Genomic DNA, 19,949 nt, shown 5'->3' on the forward strand with positions numbered 1-19,949 from the left:
AGAGCATTAGTTAGGGATCAAATCACTGCTTTGCTCTACCTACACAATTTGTTGGATGCAGAGAAAGCAATAAAAGGCTTAGCTCAGCTGTGCCTTGATTGTGAAGGACTGTAGCCTGATGGAGTGACGATGGGAAAACTTGGTTGAAAGGAGCCAGCTGAAAGCCTGGCTGGAGATTTTATTAAGTGACTTCAAGCCTTAGATGTCTGCAGAGGGTTAGGGAGTACAATGGCATTCGTACCAGGGGTTGCTTACCAAGGGGGCTGCTGAGGTGTGGGAGCAGCATCTGGTTGCTCTACCTGGAGGTACAGGGGAGCCCATTTTAGGCTGAAGTTGCTGCTTTTTGTTCAGCCCTGTGGAAGTGCCTTTTCACTTCCCTTTCATGTATGCTCACTTGCCTAATGCTTCTTTTTTCTGCAAACCGTTGGCAAAGTGAAACCAGTCTGAAAGCCCAGCTGGAAAAATATGGCCAATAACAATTTTAATTCTTATGTGATGAGCAATGTCTGCTGGCAGCTAGCAAGCTGTTGATGTCAAGCTAGCAGAAGTCAGAGAGGAGGCTGAATAATGCCATGCTCTGCAGTGACGTCAGCAGGTGATAATTCTGCAGCTCGAAAGTACTTCCCAATGCAACTTAAAATAATAACTCACCCCTTCTGGTGCTCAGTGGGTGGGCAACCATGGAGCTGGTCTTGGCAGCGGGGTGTGCTGCCCAGTTATGCAGTGTGACTGAGATCCCAGGGTGGAGAGAATTGTACAGTCAGCTGAACAGAGAATTATTTAGCAATCAGTTAGTTTAGGTTTATCTGGCCATCCATGGTGACAGACTGTTTGTGTTGGCTAATAGACTCTACAGCCCTTTTAAAACTCTCACCTTTGTTAATAACTGTGCTAATCAGCTGGACTCTGAGGCTCCAAGCTGAAGGAGGATCTTGCTGTGAAAATTCTTTGCCTTGGAAATTTTACTGTAAAGAAATGAGATGGTGAGCAGGTGGGGGAAGCACAGAGAGCTGGGGCACAGTGAGATGGCCCCAATACACTTTGTTGTCTTTGCATTGAGTGCCCACTCTCCGAGAACCAGGCACGTTGGAGGTACCTTTAACTGGCAGCTGGAGTCTGATCCCTTCAAAATGCTTGGCAGGAAGGTGAGTGGAAGATTACAGAAGAGGTCTGCAGCAGTGTTGGGAACTAAACTCAGATCCACTGAGTTTTGAATTGGTGTAGTGGGCACAAATTAAACTATTTTGCTAATATCTGAAAATATTACTGTATTTACTGTGGCAGCTGTATTAGCAAAGTCATCCATAGGCCTGAAAGGGCCACAAACAATTCCAAAAACCATATATGTAGGCAGTTATTTTCACACATACCGCAAAGCAGAGCTACTCGGACTGAATTTGATTCCTAGTCCTGTAGCATCCTGTGCATCGCTCAGGGTGTCATGTGATAGGTATTGGTATCTACTGTATCCTCTTCTCTCATGATATAAAATTACATGCAAATTCAGCATTGCACTCTTTCAACACTGCTGGGGCTGCAAGAAGCATGGCATGGTAAAGGAAGGAAGACAGTGGCCAGGCTGGACTGGAGGTCGTGGGAATGTCACCACTGTGTTTCCATCATTCTGCCTTTCCCAGTGCTCTCAAGGTGAAGGTAGCTTCCGTAAGAAAAAAAGAAGAAACCTCCAGAGTCAGAACTACATCATATTGGATTTATGCCCAGAACTGCTCTATTATGCTGCTTTCAAAAGATAAGTCTATAGCAGTTGACGTTTTATAATTGAGATCGCCTGTGAAGCACACCTGCTGCTCCTGCAGCCTTGTAAAGGAATGGACATTATTGGAGTAAGCACAGGATCTGAGCAATGCCTTTCTTTGTGGAAGATACCCAGTGAGTGCAGTGTTTTCCCTGCCTCTTGCAGAGGCTCTAGCCCTTTCAAAGGGGAAGCTGTGACCCATGCTAGTGGTGCATGAACATGATCTGTGATAGAGACTTTGAAGGGTGCTAGCTCTCTATCGCAGGAGCTTTCATTTCCCCTTCTACACTCCAGTCTATTAAAATTACCAGAGAAAATATTCTACTACGGGCAAGTTTCAAAACTACTAAAAATGGTCTGTAATCTGTTAAAAATCCAGGGAGTTTTCTCTATTATTTTTTGTAATTGTGCAGGCTGTGTGAAGTATTTTCTAACTTGTTTGCTCTGCTTCAGATCTGACGTAGCTCGAGTGATGTAGTGAAAAACAATTGCTGCGCTCAGTCATTAATGAATGGAGGGCCGTACATCTCACTCATTCTGTTAATATGCTGCCAGCATAGATAGGTATTTTCAGTATGTTATGTTGTTACTCGGGGCGTTATGCAACCACTCCAGTTTTATAAGGACTGCACCCAGTGCCGCCTTAATTCAAACAGCATGCTGAAAGCCTCAGATGGAGTGGAACTAAGGACCTCGTGCAGTGTCAGTGGTTTGTTCACATTGTTCTCTATGCCAACAGCTGTGAACATTTTGTATGGACAGAATTAGTGATGAAACTTCTGATGCTTGAGTTCTTTCTGATGGCCAAAAGATCAGAGAAGTGGCATTTGTCCACGTTGCTTCATACTGACAGAGAAAAGAAGCCTGTGAGTATATTTGTTTGCTTAAGGGTTTTTCTTTCCTGATGTGATTATGCATTTTATTTTTCCTGGTCTTTTGCAATACCAATGTCAAGTCCTCTTGTACTTCTCACTGTTGATGGAATACTTGGAAGGTACCTAAGTGGAGACAAATGTACAGATATATCTCTGGACTCTGAATATAATTGCCGGTTACCAGCCATGAATAATTCCCAGATTTCTCTTCTGGTGCTCTCCCTTTAGACAACTCTAGGGTGTACAGACCTTTGATATGAGCTCCCAAGCCAGTAGCACCACCTGCTACTGCCTCACCTGCTGCTCTTTGTCTCTTGGCATGATGCCTGGCTAAGGTTACTGGCCCCAAGAACCAACAGCTGCTGAACTGGATTATTATTTGCAAGAAAAGGAGCTATGGAAATAGAGAGACTAGTCACTCACTTGGTGGTTTTGTTTTTTTTTTTTTTCCCTTTAGATAGGGAAAAGTCATGAGGGTAAAAGGAAAGAAAAGAAGGTTTGTTTGAATTGCTGGTTTTGTGTCTCGTTCCTTCATCCCTTTAGAGTAATCAATCCATACAGCTTCTGCCAGCCCAAAGCTTGTTCTTAGCACCTGATAAAAAAGTTTTTCTTCTATTGCAACAGAGAATACAGCTGGCTACAGTTAGTCAACGTTCTTCATAAAAACAGAAATAGAAGATGCCATAGCATTTTATTATGGACTTGGTAGTGCTGTATGTAGAAGATTAAATCACATAAATCCCCACTCTTCCCCTGTTAACGCACCCCAAAGTTGTATTAGCTGTTTTTGCTAAGACTTTTGGAAGGCTCTCTGTTTGTATTCAGCTTTTATTCTATCACATTTACCATATCCCTGTCCAAGACACATCCTGTGCCTTTCTCTATTTCAAACCTCTTGTCAGCTTGGAACAAAACTTTTTATTTCATGGTGTTGATCCTTTGACACGGTTGTATTAGAAAGCATTTTGAATAAGTGGGCTTAGGGCTAAGTAATCCAGATCCTGCCATGCCAGAGTGGTGGCAGATACTCTCCTGTATTCTGTAAGACATTTTGCAGGACCTCACCTGGGAGTATGGCACTGCTCCTGGGCACAGCTGTTGAACGTAGAACATGATTATTATTTGCATCCCTTTTTTCCCTCTCTGTCATCTTTTATCTTCCTTAAAACAGAATTAGTCTGAGTACCACAGTGTTCCCGTGAGACTCGCTGGAGCTGCTGTACGAATAATTCTTATGGAACCATTCAACAGCTTCTGCTTAAACTCTTCTTTCCTCTCTCCTCCCCATACCTGAAGACTCTTACTTCTCTCTTTAGAGGTTTCCCTCTCACTTCTAGCAAATACCCTTTGAGCATGCCAACAGCACTGCTGAAGAGCGAACCTGTACAGAAGAGTTTCTACTCTTCTGATTTAGAACAGAGAGATTACAAAAAGGATCAGCCAGGAGCACCAGGCAGGGAGAGCTGTTGTAGAGATCAGCGGTCTCCGAAGTATGGTGCGGATATCCCAGTAGGTGCACAAGATGATCCATTGGGGTGCAGGAAGAAAACATTAGAACATCAGGTGTACACGTATAGAATGTATAAACAGATCAATATACATATTTGGGAGTGGAATACATGCTCAATTTTTTTTTTTACTGATGGCAGCATTCAATCAGAAAGTTTAGGCATGACATTACCACACTACATTACCACAACAGACCTCCCCTTCCAGGCTGGCAGGGTTTTGGGGCTGGAATGGTAGAGCTAAAACCCTTCAGGCAAGAAGTTTCAAGTCCAGTTTAATCCTGGATATAAACAGGAAGAGCACAGAGACAGGAGTGCCCCGCATGAATAAAGAAATGACCATGGAAAGAGCTCTGATGGGCTGGTTTCTGCATAAATACAAACTGCATTAGAGGGCTGGACAAGCAGAACAAGTAGGGTTGACATGATTCAGTGTTTGCCAAGCAGTTGTTGTTTTCTGTTTTGAAGGAAGGCTGTGATGTCCTCAGCACAGAGGCTGACAGATGGTGATTTGTGTTTTAGTGAATGTGTATTTAGGACTGTCTTCCAATATAAGAACATACATTTTCCTATCATTTAGGAAGCGACACGTAGGCTGCATATAAAGAGCAAGAGATTTTGTTCCATTAAGGTAGACACTTGCAAACTTAGTAGTGTGCTGTTGTGTCAGGCAGTGCTTCGGCATTCACTTTCAGCCTGTCATCTTAAAGAAAATAAAGCACTTGAAACAAAGAAGGGCAAATATTTGCCCGCTGATGATTTAGGGACGTGGACAGCTTATTTTTTTGAGAGAGAGAGTCTTCTTTTGTGGTTTTTTTTCTCCCTAGTGCTGTGTAGAGGTGTGATTTCAGGGGAGGAGAAGAACAGGACCCATTCTGGCAGGAAGGGGCAGGAGGGCTGGAAGCCCCGCAAATGTTCCCAGCATCGCCTTCGCTCCTTGACTCTCTTCGCCCAGCGCCTCTTCCTGCCTCTCTGTGTTACGGGTGTGTTTCTCTGTCTCCGTATTGCCACCTAACGGTGAGACTGCCAAGAGGCCACCGGGTGTGACCAACCTCCTCCAGTTGAGGGAGGCTCAGCCCCAGTGAGCAGCACCGTACGATGTGGGGGCACGTTCCCTACCGGCTGACGCTAGCAGGAGGGCCAGTGCCCCTCAGCTGTAGATGTGATGTGGCACATGCATGGTTTGAACGCTGTTGTTCTGCTTCTGCAGAACGGGGCAGAGTGTGGAAGAGAACATGGAAGAAAGCCTGAAGCAATCCGAGTGAGTGCTGGAACATTAGGGACCCAGTTCAGCTCTGCCCCTCCTTTGGTTTTATTCTGCTGTCATCAAAGTGGTGTGAGGGCCAGCTTCTATCAAAGATGCTAATTTTGGCTGACATGACTGCAGTAGGTTAATCAAGCAGAAAAAAAAAAAAAAAGAAAAAGCAGTGAAGGGAAGAAGCTTTAACCCTTCTCTGTTTCCTCACAAGCTCTTGAAAAGGGAGCTGGTCCCTGAGCCACCCTTGGATGTGTAAATGCTCCTCCTCGTCTGCCTGCTTTCCAGTCAGTCCTGCTCCTCAAGGGTGTTTGTGCAACCAGCTTCTACCGTCCCACTCCTTCTTTGACTCTTTTAGCAGCCCTGGGATTTCCTAGATGAAGGCTGAGGAATCAACAGAGCTCTGGCAGGCCAGTAAGAAATGTCTGCTGGGGCACCTGGCATGGCCCCTATAATTGCTTCCTCCTGCTGCCCTTTCCCCTGCCAGCCCCAGGGTAGTTTCCGAATCTCTCCTTGCCTGGGATATATCCCCCACGTGGCAGGGGAAAATCCACAATCAGCTCCATTAATGTTAAACAGATTACTTTCCCAAACAGTTGCCAGAAAGTATGTTACTGGTTAACCACCCTCTCTTGTACTGGCACTGTCTGAAGTCAGCAGCAGGATAAAGGCACTGCACAACGCTGTTCCTTGTCTTCTGCTGGCACTGCACTGTCCCCCATCTAAAAAGAAGTAGGTGTTGGTGCTGCTGCTGTGTCATTAGAGCAGCTACCCCATTCTTCCTCCACTGTTCAGACTGGGTCTGATTTGTTCGGGTTGCTTTATTTATTTGTTTTAAATAGCAACACAAAGAAAAAAAACCCAACAACTACAGACTGTAGGCTTGTTAATACAGCCTTAGAGCTTGTCTGAATTCAGTCAAAAGGTTTGTTTTAAAATAACCTGGGTTTTTTTAGCACCACACACCACACTGAGTTTTTCAGTACAAAAATGATAAAGCCTGGGGTGGAAAGATGGTGGTAAGAATGGTGTCTTGTAAAAATGCCTCTAGACATGAGGCTGGCAGCAGCACTGCCAGGCATTGCTGGAATAATCTTTGTGTCTTTGAGTTATGCAAGTAGCTACAGTGTCTTCATTCTGTGCCTGTCTAAGGCCAGAATGCTGGTGCTTCAATGGATGCCACTGTTAAGGCAGGGAGCAGAGAGCAAACAATTCAAAATTCATCAGCAAGTGCATTGTCTGCACACACTTAGACTGGAGAAAGCAAAACCTCTGCAGTACTGCTTACAGAGCATTCAGTCAGCCCCAGCTTCAGCAGCACAAAATCCTCAGGTGCTCTTGGCATAGAATTAAGATCCTGTTCTGTGGTGTGAGGAGGAGGTTCGAAGCAGGAAACACATTTTCACTGGAATACATTACACTCCAAATCAGGTGATGTGCAAAGCCTGCTATTTGATTGGAGAGGGAGCTTGATTCCTTCTCACGGTTCTCCTCTTCTAGCAGGACAGACCCACCTTTCAGCAAAAAGAATCTAGGCTTAAATTCCAGGTTATTACTTTTAAGCACTCTTTAATCCCTCCGAGTCAAAACTCCTCTCAAGAGGGCTGTAGGCAAGGATGGGATTTGGTGACTTCTCTCATTACTTTGTTTCTCCTGGCTGGATTCTCCCTGTTGTCTCAGCAACCACTTTTCTTATTGTTCAGATTTTTGCTTATATTGCTCTTCCAGCCTTGCTTTCTGAAGGGATTGCCTCTTCTTCCTCAAAACACTCTTTGCATCATTTGGGCATTCCTCCAACAAAGTGCATAGCTAGTGCATAGCATTCTGGCATGACTCAGAAGTCCTTATGGATGAGCTAAACACAGCAGAGCAGAAACCAGGTCAACAGCAGTTCTCATGAAAACTTAGCTATGCTTCCATCATGGCACTTCTGTTCTACTTCTTTCCCAAATGTTCTACTTCCATATATGGCCACAGCAATCCCAGAAGGAAAGGTGTGCTTAAAATCCTAGTGTGGACAAGGCAGGTTGTATTGACTGGTCATGTTTTGCTTTCCTTTATGGAGAATTCATCAGTTTACACATTGAAAACATGTCCCTTCTCCGTTTCCACTGCCATCAATAAAGGCAAAGCCTGTCTGCTTTGGACTGGTATGCCATGGGTGAGCCATTCATTTGTAGTCAGCTAAGAGATTTTCCAGGTTGTGGTAGCTGGGTAATGACATAGGACTGTGGTTAGAAACTTCTGTCTTATGCCCAAAGGCTGTGCTGGAAAAACAAAAACACGAGGCATTGTGGGCTCCCTGGGCCTCACTTTAAGTTGGTGGGTACCCCATTTCTGCCCTACCTCTTGCACAGTCCCTGACTATTTTGAGCCCAGGCTTCCTCCACCCTTGGCCCACATTTCTCTTTATCACTGTCAAAGGCAATGGGCCTTGCAAGGAACTGCACGTGCAAGCAATGCTAGTCAGTGCTGAGAATGCTGGCCAGGTACTGGATGTTACAGCAAATTGTGTCACGTGTCAGGTTCAGTACGTGTCTGACAGTGCACTGCTAGAACTATCTTCCATGCTGCTTCTGAGCTGTGAGGAGTTAATGCAGGCTTTCACTTGTGCTTCAGGGATTGCTATGGCTTCAGAAAGGCAGCACTGCTGGTGGAACATGAGATCCATTTTTCATGATGAAGCTGCAGTAACATGATGCCAGTGGGACAATGGAGTTTGAACATAACTGGAGCATCCTGATGGGTTGTGAGTAATGTTATATCCATAGTTCAGTTAATGCACAGAGCCAATCTTTTTTAGCTGTTTGCACATATTTAATTCTTCATAATAGCTCAAAATGCGATCATTTGGATGCTCTGTCACTGTGACCAATTCTTTAATTAGGTTAACATTGCTACAAACATGGTGCTACATGAGAATCTTGGCTTTAAAATAACTTTATGAAGAGTATTTTGAATTTTAATTACGGAATTTTAATTACAGAATTTGACTTCCAGGTAACTGCTTGCAGTGGATGGAAACCCCTGTGCTCGACAGGAGGGGGTTAGCTCACTGAAATTGCAATTTGCTTATCTGCATTTCCACTTGTAGGGGTGCTTGTTACATATTTTCACATTTTCCTGCAAACACCAAATCCATTTTGAAATGACAGTCAAGATTCTCATTCCTGTTGATTGAGAAAGCCAGAAGATTCTGAAAAGACCCAACTGCAAGAGCTGGTAAGACTCTCAATTTGGTGGGACTGAAATCAGGGCAGTGCAAGATGCAAGACTAGAAAGGAACTCCAAAGCATCAGTACGGGCTTTTTTCCTCTCCTCACAATGTGATTTTCATTAGTCATTTACTCAGCCTAGCAGATGCCAACATGAAAACTATGCAAAGAGCAAATCTCTTCCTCCAAGCGTAAATATTTACAGATCATATTCAATGGTATTTAGGACTCTGCAAACATATTGTCAACAGTTCTAACCAGTCTTTTCCCTAATTGCTGCCTGAGAGTTGGCAGAGGCATGTCCTCTGTGCAAACATGGTTATGGGGAAAAAATAAAAAATGATAGCAGGCTAAATAAGTTTCTGGATAATTTGACTGGAGTTACAGCAGAAGGCAATATGGCCCACAGCAGGTTAAACTCTAGTACAAGAGCTTTTACATAACACACAGAGTGTGTGGTGGTCCTCGTGCCCCTAAGGGACAGCTCTCCTCCTGCAGACCACGGGTCTGCCTTGGCACTGCCCTAAAAGGGCCATAGTGTAGAGCAGGCAGGTTTAGCCTTCCACATGTTTGAAGGGATGTAATTCCACCTCTTCTTAGATGTAATAAGAAATGCATGACTATTTTTTGCATTGCCTCACCTGAAGTTTATTTGAGTAATTCAGAAAAGCAAATATTCCTGATCCCAATCACCATCTGTTCTGACAGAAAGAAAAGAAAAAAAAAAAAAAAAAAAGGAAGAATATTTTTATTTCTTAAACACAGAATTGCTTTGTTATCTCTCAGTCACTGCAAAACCCTGAATGGGTTAATGTCTGGGACATTACTTGACTATACTGGAGCCATGTCTGTTTAAATACGATCCTGAAGCCTTCCTTCCTGCACCTCTAGCTCAATCCCCTCTGATAGCATTTCAGTGCATTCCATAATCTCTGCTTTCCTGACAATCTATAATAAATACTAACCAACGGAAAAATCAGGAGTGGCTTAGCCCTCATTTATATGCTGTGAAAACGCTATTGCCAGCATGTCTCAGCACCCCAGCGTTTCACAGGGGGCACATAAAGTTGCAAAGATCTTTAAACACCTTTCAAAAATGATGTCCTCTGCGATACTCAAAAGAAACGGCCTGAGCAGCAGCAGATGTGCCTGTGCATCGCAGGGAGGCAGGTGAGCAGGGCACGCTCATGACACAATGTTCTATTTGTTTGCATGATCACAGCTTTTCTTTAGTACCTGCATTTTCCTATTCCACTTCTGGTCTTCTCCATATGCTTTTTTCATTTTTATTTTTCCTGAGACTGTTTCTATGAGAAATGCTCTTGTTCCCCACTACACCAACCCTAGAGGCTATGTGCTGCCCTGCTTTTGCTCCATCACTGTTTGGTCCTGTCAGATAATCTGTTCTACAGCACACAGTCCTTCCCCCCCAGTTTCAGCTGTCTCTTCTAATTCTCCTGAATAACTGAGCTTCTTCCTTCCTTCCTCCTTCCCTGGAAAGGAGGGGAAGGGATATTTCAGTATATGTCAGTATCATACATGGAAGATGGAATGATCTGTCTATACAATAGATGCAGGCAGACATGCCATGAGTCCTAAATGTGGAGCTCTGCATTTTGTCTGTTTTTAATTATCTGATGGATCATGGTAACAACTCCTCCTCCTCAGTGCTCACTTCTAAAAGAAAATTTGTGTTCTAAAATTACATCAGAATGCGTGAATGATTTCAGCATCACTGTCATTTATGGCAACAGCAGCTGAAATCCTCATGTGATTTGAGGCATCGGGGGCTCCTTCTTCACCTGATGAACGGCACAAGCACGGCACAAAGCACTCTGCAATACCGACGCACAGCCGACCCCTGCACCGCTTTCTGAAGACGGTGCAATCGGAAACACCCCGAATGCGCGGAACGCGGGAGGCAGACAGCTCTAAATCGAGCACCTATAGCTTAGAGGAAGCTGTGCTCGTGCCGGCTGCACACTGCAGCGCTGCTCACACAACAGCACGTATCCGCCAGTACCCAGCCCGGGCGCAGCCCGCTGCCGGCCGCTACACCCTGCCGACGTCACTTCCGCAGGCGCGTGGCTCTCCCCGCTCGTTGTTTCCGGCGTGAGCCGCTCCGCCCGCCCACCGGACACTCCTCCCCACCGCGACCAGAGGGGGCGCGGCTGGAAGAAGGGGGCGTGGTCACGGCGGAGGGGGCGGGGCTGAACGCCGACGGGCCAATGGGAAGAGGAGGGGGGCGGGCGCAGATGCGGTAGTGGGGCGGGGCGCGGCCGAGGCATGTGGCGGGGCGCAGCGGCGCGGGGTCGCGGTCCTTCCCCCGGGGGCATCGCTGGCGCCGGCTATGCGGCCGCCTCCGCCGGGGTGAGTGTCTCTTCCGTCCGGTGCGGGGCTCCTGGGCCTGAAATAGCGAACCGCGGGCGGCGGTGGGACCGCTGGGGAGGGCCGGTGTTGGGTGCTCGTCCTGCGGGGCTGGAGGTGACGCGACGTGCGTGGGGAGCGGGGGGCTGCCGGGCTGGTCGGGGGAGATGCGGCCCTTCGTGCGTGGAGGGCTGGGAGCGACCGACACCGGCCTCAGCGCTCGGGTACAGGGCAGCTGCCGCGGGTCGGTGCGCCGGGACCTCGCGCACACAGCGAACTGTGTGCTGGGGGAGCTCGGGAGCGGCGGTGCTTTCTTGGTAGCCTCTCTTCGTCCCGTGTGACTCCTAAGCACTACCCAGCGGTTCCTCTGGTTGCCCCGTAGACCATCCCCGACTTGAGGTGGCAGTGATGCTTGCAAGAGGTTGGAGAGATGTGCCCAGGCACCTCCTCTCTGAATAAATAACGCAGGCTGCGTGGCACTGAGATCACCTCTGTAAGTGGCATTCCACCTTGGTGTTGTAATGGAATCTGTTATCTCTTCATACCTTAGAGGAAGGTTCTCAGCAGGCTTAGCTGTCCCCTGGGCATTGCCGTGGTGCAGGCAGGAGGCTCTGAGCTCCCAGTGCAGCGTCCTGGGGGCTGGGGTTGGGGCATCCCCCCAGCACCTGTCTGCAGTCTCCCAGACTTTGTCTTGTAGAATTGGTCAAAACAAATCCTGTCTCAGTGTCCTTTTGCACAGGGTGGGTAGATGCCTGTGCATTGGCTGACTCAACCCCTTGGTCATGCAGCAGCACTCTTTCCCAACCAGCTGAGTTACTTGGCTGCTTATCGAAGGCACACCATGGAAGCATCAACCCTCCCTGCCTGAGCTAACCTGCAGCCTTGCTGAGCTGGGTGAACTCCCTGATAGCGAGCACTCTGCGCCCTTTAGACCTCCGAGGCTTGTGGCTGGTTGACAGTGAGTCTATAAGGTCTGTGTTGATGTGGTGTCTCTCTCAAGAGAGTGTGTACTTCTCTGTTAATCCCATTCATTCATCATAATCATCGGCTATAGGTATGTTAGTGCAGTCCATTCCACAGTAATGGGTGGTTTACAAGGGATCTTTCCATTTTTATTAGCTTTCATGTCTAAAGTAGATCAGTGCTCTTGCTATGTGCATCTCCTACTTGGTTATTGTTGAAATGCATCGTATAGATTTATAGGCACAGATCCTTTTCGTATTTTCCTGGGGAAAAAGTTTGGACTATGTGTCCCTTAACTTGTAGTTGCAGGCATCTTTGTTTTTTGTTCTAGTTGTAAATTCCCTGCTGGATTTGTGAAACCATCTGCCAGAAAGCAGACTTTGCATCTGGTTATCTGCTAATGAAATTCTAATTGGAACCTCTGTGCAACCCGCAGCCTCAGCCTTCCAAATGAAGTCTCCTGGCACAGACTTTTCTAAGGCGATAAAAGTAAATTTGCGAGTGAAATTTCAAGCTTCAGTGATGAAAACTGTCCATGCTGAAGGCCTGATAATGTATTTTAAAATCTCTTGCTGCGTAGCCTGGATTACAGGGCAAGTGCCCTTTTAAATGTAATAGCTGTCTTCTTCAGCAGTGGGTGACAAAGTTTTTAAGGGAAAGTGTTGCAGGGATGTTAGAGAATGGAGATGTTTGGTTTAGGTGGTGTGTGCAGGGAATGTACAAAACTTTGCCTGATGAAACTGTGAAGAATGGATTGGTTTGGGGATAGGTTTTTGCCTCCCTTGGTCCCTGGAAGGCCCACAGGAAACTTTTTTTTTTTTTAGTACACAGTCCTGCTGACATCTCTCTGTGCTCTTGTGTGTAGCATTAAGCAAACGCATGTTCTGTGTACTGTCATTCACACTTGAACCAGTTTCATAAATGGAAAGCACTATAAAGCAAGCCCAACAAGAGTTCATGCCGGTGTGTTTAAAGTAAGAAATGAGCGTGGAAGTAGGAGGAATGAACCTGAAGCTGTGTGCTCATACACCAGAGAAGCAGTTGTGTGGCAGAGGCCGCTTCATGCTGGTTGATGTGCATGCTGTGAGCTTGGAGCAGTGCTGTGCTTGGTGTTAAAGTTATTTGGTGTTCCCTTTACAGGTGTGCTGCAGCCCTTCTGCTCTGATCTGTTACTGGGTTGGAAATCTGCTGTCATGGCCGTGTTCAGCCAATGCGCTGTTTTAGTTCATCCTTCCCCTTGAGCTGTTACTTGAGGTTTGGTACAAACTCCTAACATTAAGAGCAGTTATGCAATGGGAAAGCTGAAGAACCCACTGCTTCCTCCTTCAGCACTTCTGTGGAGATCCTCAGCTGCAGCAGGTTGCTACAACTGCTGTGCAGAACCATGGCAGCCCATGCCATCTGACTGCCCGCCCTTTTAAAGCTTCCATCAAAGGCCAGGTGACTTTTTGAAGGGAATGTTCATCCCATTAGAGTATACCTGGCACAAAGTTGATTTCTGTGGCAGGTGAGAGAACCCCTGCTCTGCACAGTGATTGCTGGATGAAATTTTATGCCTTGTGCTGTGCTGGAAGCCAAACTGTGTGTCTTTAGCTTGGAGAGGTCTCAGCTCATTCTGATTTGTGATAGCCACCCTGCTACTGATACCCTGCATGTTCAGGATGTTGAGGATGGCTTCCAAAGGGCTGTTGGGTCTGTTGGCTGGAAAGCCAAGAAGTCTTCCAAGGTTAACTGTGTGATATTCCTTGAGTCTCTTCTGAACCGCATGGAATTAACAAGCACTTCATGCTTTTTTTTCCTCCTATCTGTCATGTTGCTTTGGACTCAGTTTGCCATTCTCATTCTGTGAATGAGATTTGGAGGAATTAGTGAAGCTTGTGAGTTTGACAGCTGTGGTGTAAGAATGCTGCTGGCACTGCAGGCATGACAGCGATGCTGGAAATGAAACTGGCAGAAGCTAGCTGTGTGCTGTGCAAATGTCACTCACAGCTCCTCCAGCTCTTGGCTGCTGGAGCTCCAAGAAGGCTGCCTTGCAGGTGGCGTACCATAGTGCCTACAACAGAGTGTCCTGGGCCAAATGCTGTCTCCTTCCAGTGCAGTCTGTGCTGTAGGGGTATGTGGGGTGATTGTGGAAGCTGATGGCTCTGGTTTGGCGTTACCTTGGGTAGCCCTGCAATGAGGCCTCCTCGGGTCCATTTTGAATTCAGGCAGTGTAGGTGCCAGAAGTCCTGGCAGCCTTTTACTACCTTTGATGGCTTTGTTTTTTGCTGTTGTGGGCTTTGCCTCTGTGATGTGTTTTTGACTTTTGGTGCTGAGAAGTGGAGGTGTTGTTGCACTGACACAGCTGCTGCTGAGTGTCACCAGGTGGGACTGTTGGGTCACCTTGACAGGGAAGTTATCTGTGTACATATGCCACATTTCTTCTTCTCTGAACCCTCTTCATAACCATCACTGCTTCTTCTAAGGACAACCCTCTTCCTATGCCTGTTAGGTGGATGTACGTTGGAGTGACTCATCAGCGTGACAGGCCTTGCTGAGTCCTTCAGATAGATTGCTGTGTGGTACAAAGCATCACAGGGAACATTTGCCTGGCTTGGTATGTGGGAGATGCATCCTTGTACCAGTGGAGAGGATGAACTGCAGAAGGAAGGCATTGGGACTGCCTTCCTGAAATGCCAGGGAGATGATGCTCAGCATGGAGAACTGCTTGGGCGGAAGATCTTCAGCGTACACTTCATACAGAGAAGATGCAAGGGTTTAAAATTTGCTTGAAATAATAATAAAAGTTAGAGAAGAAAATTTGGTGAAACAGATGAATGTTCTCACTGAATTCTGTGTGTATATTTGTGTTAGATTTATATTTCTTGGGCATGGGGAGGATTTGCACTGCTTTAAATAAATCTGGCTTTAAATCCACTTACTTAAACTCTGAATACAACTTGTATGTGAAGACCAGGCAGAAATCTCATTAAATTTAATAGGATTAAGCATGTTCTTTAGCCCAGTCGTCTTCTCTATCTTTCTTTGTTTGGCTTCTCTGTATTAAATAGCGGGATAAACCTCTGTGCTCTACCATCTCTTTGGGAAAATGCTTTGACAGTCTCAGGGGAGTGGTTGCATACAATCATATTTTACACTTTTTTTTTCCCTATGCTTTCAGCTGTAGTCATTCTGTATGCTGGCTTTTGCTTCTTCTAAAGGCCTGAGAACTCTTGACAGCCAAGTCATGGTTACAAGTGTTTGTGTGGTTTCTACCCTCAGTATGGTTTCTGCAGTGAAACAAGTCCCTTAGGTGGGGGAAGTCTGGCCAGTTCCTCTTACAGCTACAGGCAGGCTGTTCAGTCTTCCTCCTGCTCCACCCCATGAGATAAAGGATGACCAATCCATCCTGGCTCTGCTGTGCTCTTCTGAACTGATGCCATGTTGGCTGTGGGCTGACCTGTGTTACAAAGATGACCAAAGATGACAAAGCAAAGCAGTGTGTGGAAACCATTTACATTATCTGCTTCTCTTTTTGCTTGCTTAGTTACACACCTCCCCTCCTGACAGGGGGAATCTGGACTTAGGTTCTTATGTCTACTCTAATTTCTCACCCAATGGCAAACAGGAGTGGGCTTATTTAGCAAGTGGAGAATGAGGCTTTCTGATGGTTGAGAAATGATAAGTTAAAATTCCCCACATTGGAGCAAAGAGGATCCCTATTTTTCCCCTAGATATCTACTGACTGTCTTCTGATTTTTGGCCTAATTGCTAACTTAATAAACAGAAAGTGTTGCTGTAAACATTTTTTATGCTTTTCTCAACGATGCTGATCCAGGACTTTTCTTTCCTCACTTTTCTCTGAGGTTATCATGTCCTTTTGTTTCTGAACAGTGTCTCAGCTGATCTGGAAAAATGATGATGTCTCCAGGATTGTTCAGTAACTTCTCTGAATCTTTATCTGGGTTTCTGTCACTCTTTGACCTGAGGAAGCTTAATAATGGAGCAGTGTGCCTTCCTGTCCTTTCTCCTTTGGAACATCTTAAATTTTTTTAGTTCACATGTAATGAAGAGCTTCAGAGATTTCTATGATATGAAAGACAATTTCCTGTTACAAAAGCTGCGCTAACTTTTCCTGAAGCCTTGAAGTCAGATGTAATTATTTTGGTGTTAATTTTCATCTTTGTAGTGAGCGGCCTACAATTTGTATTTGCCGCATAGATATGGCAAGACCTCCATATTCTGGCTGTCGTGGCCATCTCTGAGATGCCAGACTGTTGGAGTAGGCATGTGCTGTGGTTGAAGTCACACTTTTGCCAATGTCTGGGGTATATGTGTCTCAGGTGAGCTTATTTTGGGCAGTGAACCCAGTAAGAGAACTTGTCTAGAATGGTTTATGCTGAGTTGTTAGGATGGTGCCATGTTGTTCCATGCCCTTGGGCAGCTTTGTAGGCCATTGGGGATCCATGTGGACTGATGGTGCCTACTGTGTTGAAGTGCAAGCAGCTTCGTCCCTGATGAAGGAGAAAATGTTGACTTGAGTTTTGTTTAAAGGAATATTGATATGGAAGTGCAATATCACCAGCCTGCCACCAGTTGTGTGACTTCATTTTATGTAGGTCACAAGTTCCATTGGTTCTGCTAGACTTACTCTCATGCATGAAGTTATTTGTTTAACTTTGCATGTTTGAAGAACTGATGCTGAAGGCAAGGTAGCTGGCATGGAAACAGCTGATAACTTTCTTTAGGGTCACTTGCTGCTTGAATTTTAAAGAAGCACGTTGCCTGCATGGATCTGTAACACAGATGGCTTTGCTGCCAGATGGAAGTAGGGTTGCATGGTACTGAGTTAATTTCTATTTTAGACAGCAGCTTTTGACTGGATCGGGTGTATTTGTAGATTCCCACTTGTTCTTCTGTCTGTTGTGAAGGGAATTTATTGAACTCAGAAATCTCGTTATATTCGGAAGTTGGATTTGTGTTTCTGTGGCTGCTGCTTTGAAAAATTGCCCTTAAAATAAGTACTGGCAGTGGTGGTAGAAGACCCTTGTGTACAATACTTGTTAAATATATACCATGTTGCACCCAAAACATGCATGCTTACAGCTGCTCCTGAGCAGGATGCAATGGACATTCAGCTGTAACAGAAGTGTATTTCCTGTATTGATGACCCATCTTCATAAGGGATATCTAATGAGTATTTTGGAATAAAATGGAAATAGAAAGTGCTGATGGGAGGGGGGCTTCCTCTGCCTTGCTGCTGTAGGTCTTGGTGCTATTAGCACATTGTTCCTTCTGCTCTGTATGTTCTACACTTGGTCTTTGACCCTCTGAAACTGGAAGCAGATGTAATGCAAAGTAGAGTGGGCAAATGGTCCCCTGGGGGTTGACTGGGAACTGCAAACCATTCTGTCAAATGAGCATTTAGTTTATTACATGTCTTGGAGTAAATCCACTGATTTGCAGAAATGTATTGTTACCAGAGGTTCCTTCCAGCTTTAAAGTACCTGCTCCGCAATTGTGATCCATTAGGTATATCCCACAGTACACTCAAGCATTCACGTTTACAGTTGCTACCACTGAACATATCCAGTGAACATAGGGCTGTAACACTGGATTTCCTATAGCAGTGATTCATCTTCGTAAAGGATGACTGGATGTAGAAGAGAATTTGTAAATACAATTCATGCACAAAGTTGTTTTAGTATTTTATTAGATGACATGCGAGAGACAGCACAGAGCCCACAGGCAGATTTACTGTGTTTATGTATTTCCTTACCTATATTGCCACCTTGATAACAAGGTTAAGGTGCTGAATGAGCAAAGATGTTGGGTGTAAACAGTAAAGTGAAGCGTGTCCTGTCTAATCTACATTGAAATAAAATGCATTTTCTTTTGGTACCATGAGAGGTTTGGTAGGACTTCATCCTTGGTAGGTTGGGATTTGTTCTGTTGGCTCCTGCTGTGTAAATCTAAAGGCAGATTTCTGTGAAAGGCCAAAGTGCATCTTTTGAAGAGGTGCTTCAGCCTACCTGTCTGTGGTGAGTAGTTTGACCTAGGTCTACATGCTGGCCTCAGGGCTGGCTTTTGTTTGTAAAAATGTAAACTTTGGAATTACAGAAGTTTTACCACTAGCTGCATTTTACTGAATCAAGGAAACGTGAATTGGTGCCAGTTCACCTTGCGTGCAGGTCCCTGATGCAACTCACTACTGTGTTGTGCGTGGCTGAACAATCTGTAGTGGGAGCAAGAGCTGCTAAGAGGGCAGGGGTGGATTTTTGAGCGGAGGTCGTGAGAACCAGCTGGTGAGATTTCCCAGCCCACAAGTCAAATTTGTTTGTCTGATGTGTAGTTCTGAGACTCTTACACTTGCTTTGAGAAGGAGAAGCATTGTTCCTCAATGTTGACTGCCTATGTCCTCCCTCATCAGTATTTATAGCCTCTTTTCATTCCAGGTTTGCAGATACTCCAACAGCAAACTGGATTTGGAGCAAAGGTGGCATTTAGAAGGCAGGGGGTACATGTTAATTCAAGTGCAAATTATTTAATTCTTGGCATGCCACTTGCTATATGTTTGATTTCATTCAGTCGCAGCCTGTTCCACTTCACAGAATCACAGAATCACTAAGGTTGGAAAAGACCTATAAGATCATCCAGTCCAACCATCAACTTGTTGATTCTTGACTTATAATGGCCTTGGGCCATTACAGATGGAATTAGACAGGTTCATATTTGATTAGGCTGGAGCTGAATTCTTCTGAACACCATTCAGCATATTGACAAGAGTGAGTTTCTACTTGATCTAGCAGTAGGTGTCTCTGTTTATTGGAGGGGAGACTGGCTGGGTGACCTTTCAAGGTTCCTTCCAACTCAGATGATTCTAATATTCTACCTGTAGTGTGACTTTCACAGGTTTGTCCTTACTTCTGTTTTTGTTGTCCATGCTTGGGAAGTCCACGTCTGACAGTCTCTTGGCTCAGATAATTAGTGTATTTCTAGTCCAGTGTTCCCCTTGCTACAGAATACCTTTGGCATAAAATCAGTGGCCGAGACTTTTTAAGGGGTTCAGTCTCTCAGCTGCTTTTCACAGTTCACAACATCTGGAGGAGTGGGACTAAGCTCCTGCTATAGTTTTCAGGCCAGGTGTTATAAGTTGAGAGAGGACTTATAACTCAGAGATTTCAGTTTTGGAAAAACAAACACATGAAAGGATGAATGCCCCTGAAAGGGACATTGGCAATACTTGGAAGTGAAGGTGGTGTCTTATCTTCCCATTTATATTATTTGATCAAATAAAGCAGATAAAGTTTCAGAAATGAAACCTTTATTTTCTGTTGCTGTACTGCTGGGTAAAAATTGAGACTGAGGTAAGCATGGAGGTATCTGAGGACGCTGCAAAAAAAACTGTATTTGAACCCTATACGGTACATGAAAGACAAGTTATAGGAATAATGCAACTTCTCACCTCTGTGCCTTTGGTACAAAGTCAAAGTGATGTTTGCAGTAGTTGTTAACCTCTGCTGGTTAGCTGTGCTGCCTTGGCAGCTGCAGAAATCAGTGAGAGTAAGGAGATGGAAGGATGTTTTCTTGTATGTGCTAATGGTTTAAGTTTAGCTTGGTATATGGCTTACAGAAATCTTATTGTCTATGAGAGACCTACCACAGAAAGGCCAGCAAGGACTAGGAGTGCTGCTATTGTGTTTGAGTCTCCTTTTGTTTAGAAAAACAGACTTTGCTAATCTTCCCCACCCACCACGCCTGTGATTTCCACGTCCTTCAAGTTATCAAAATCACAAAGCAGGGAGGTGTGTGGCCAGCAGCTTTCATTTGTTATTGCCATTAATGTCTCCCTGGCTTGGAGATTTTGGAAATGATCTTTTGATTTGTGCAAACGTACATATGGTGAAAATATCTTGGGAGTTTATTGGCATGTGATAAGCTGGAATGTCTTCTTGCTGCATCTCACCTGGCAGCTCTTCTCTATAAAGCAACCTTTGTTTTTTAACAAGAGTTTTATAGCTTAAAAAGAGA

The 19,949-nt window shown here is 45.2% G+C and overlaps 1 protein-coding gene across 5 annotated transcripts in view; it reads left to right on the forward strand.

Moving 5' to 3' along the window:
- The window catches only part of C5H11orf24 (chromosome 5 C11orf24 homolog), an 87,190-nt gene that overhangs the window by 53,866 nt on the left and 13,375 nt on the right, over positions 1 to 19,949 (forward strand). The window contains exons 1-2 of one of the 5 annotated variants that reach the window (XM_090140679.1): positions 10,864 to 10,979; positions 11,359 to 11,469. The exons of 1 other annotated variant lie outside the window; for it this stretch is intronic. The gene's annotated coding sequence lies outside the window, so the exon portion shown is untranslated. Of the gene's footprint in view, positions 1 to 10,850; positions 10,980 to 11,358; positions 11,470 to 19,949 lie in introns of those variants that run through there. 3 more of the 5 variants (XM_031608971.2, XM_031608970.2, XM_090140680.1) reach the window with 3 other exon arrangements.

Source organism: Phasianus colchicus, chromosome 5 (assembly GCF_987193195.1).
Source record: "Phasianus colchicus chromosome 5, bPhaCol1.hap1.1, whole genome shotgun sequence".
Classification (NCBI taxonomy): Eukaryota; Metazoa; Chordata; class Aves; order Galliformes; family Phasianidae; genus Phasianus; species Phasianus colchicus.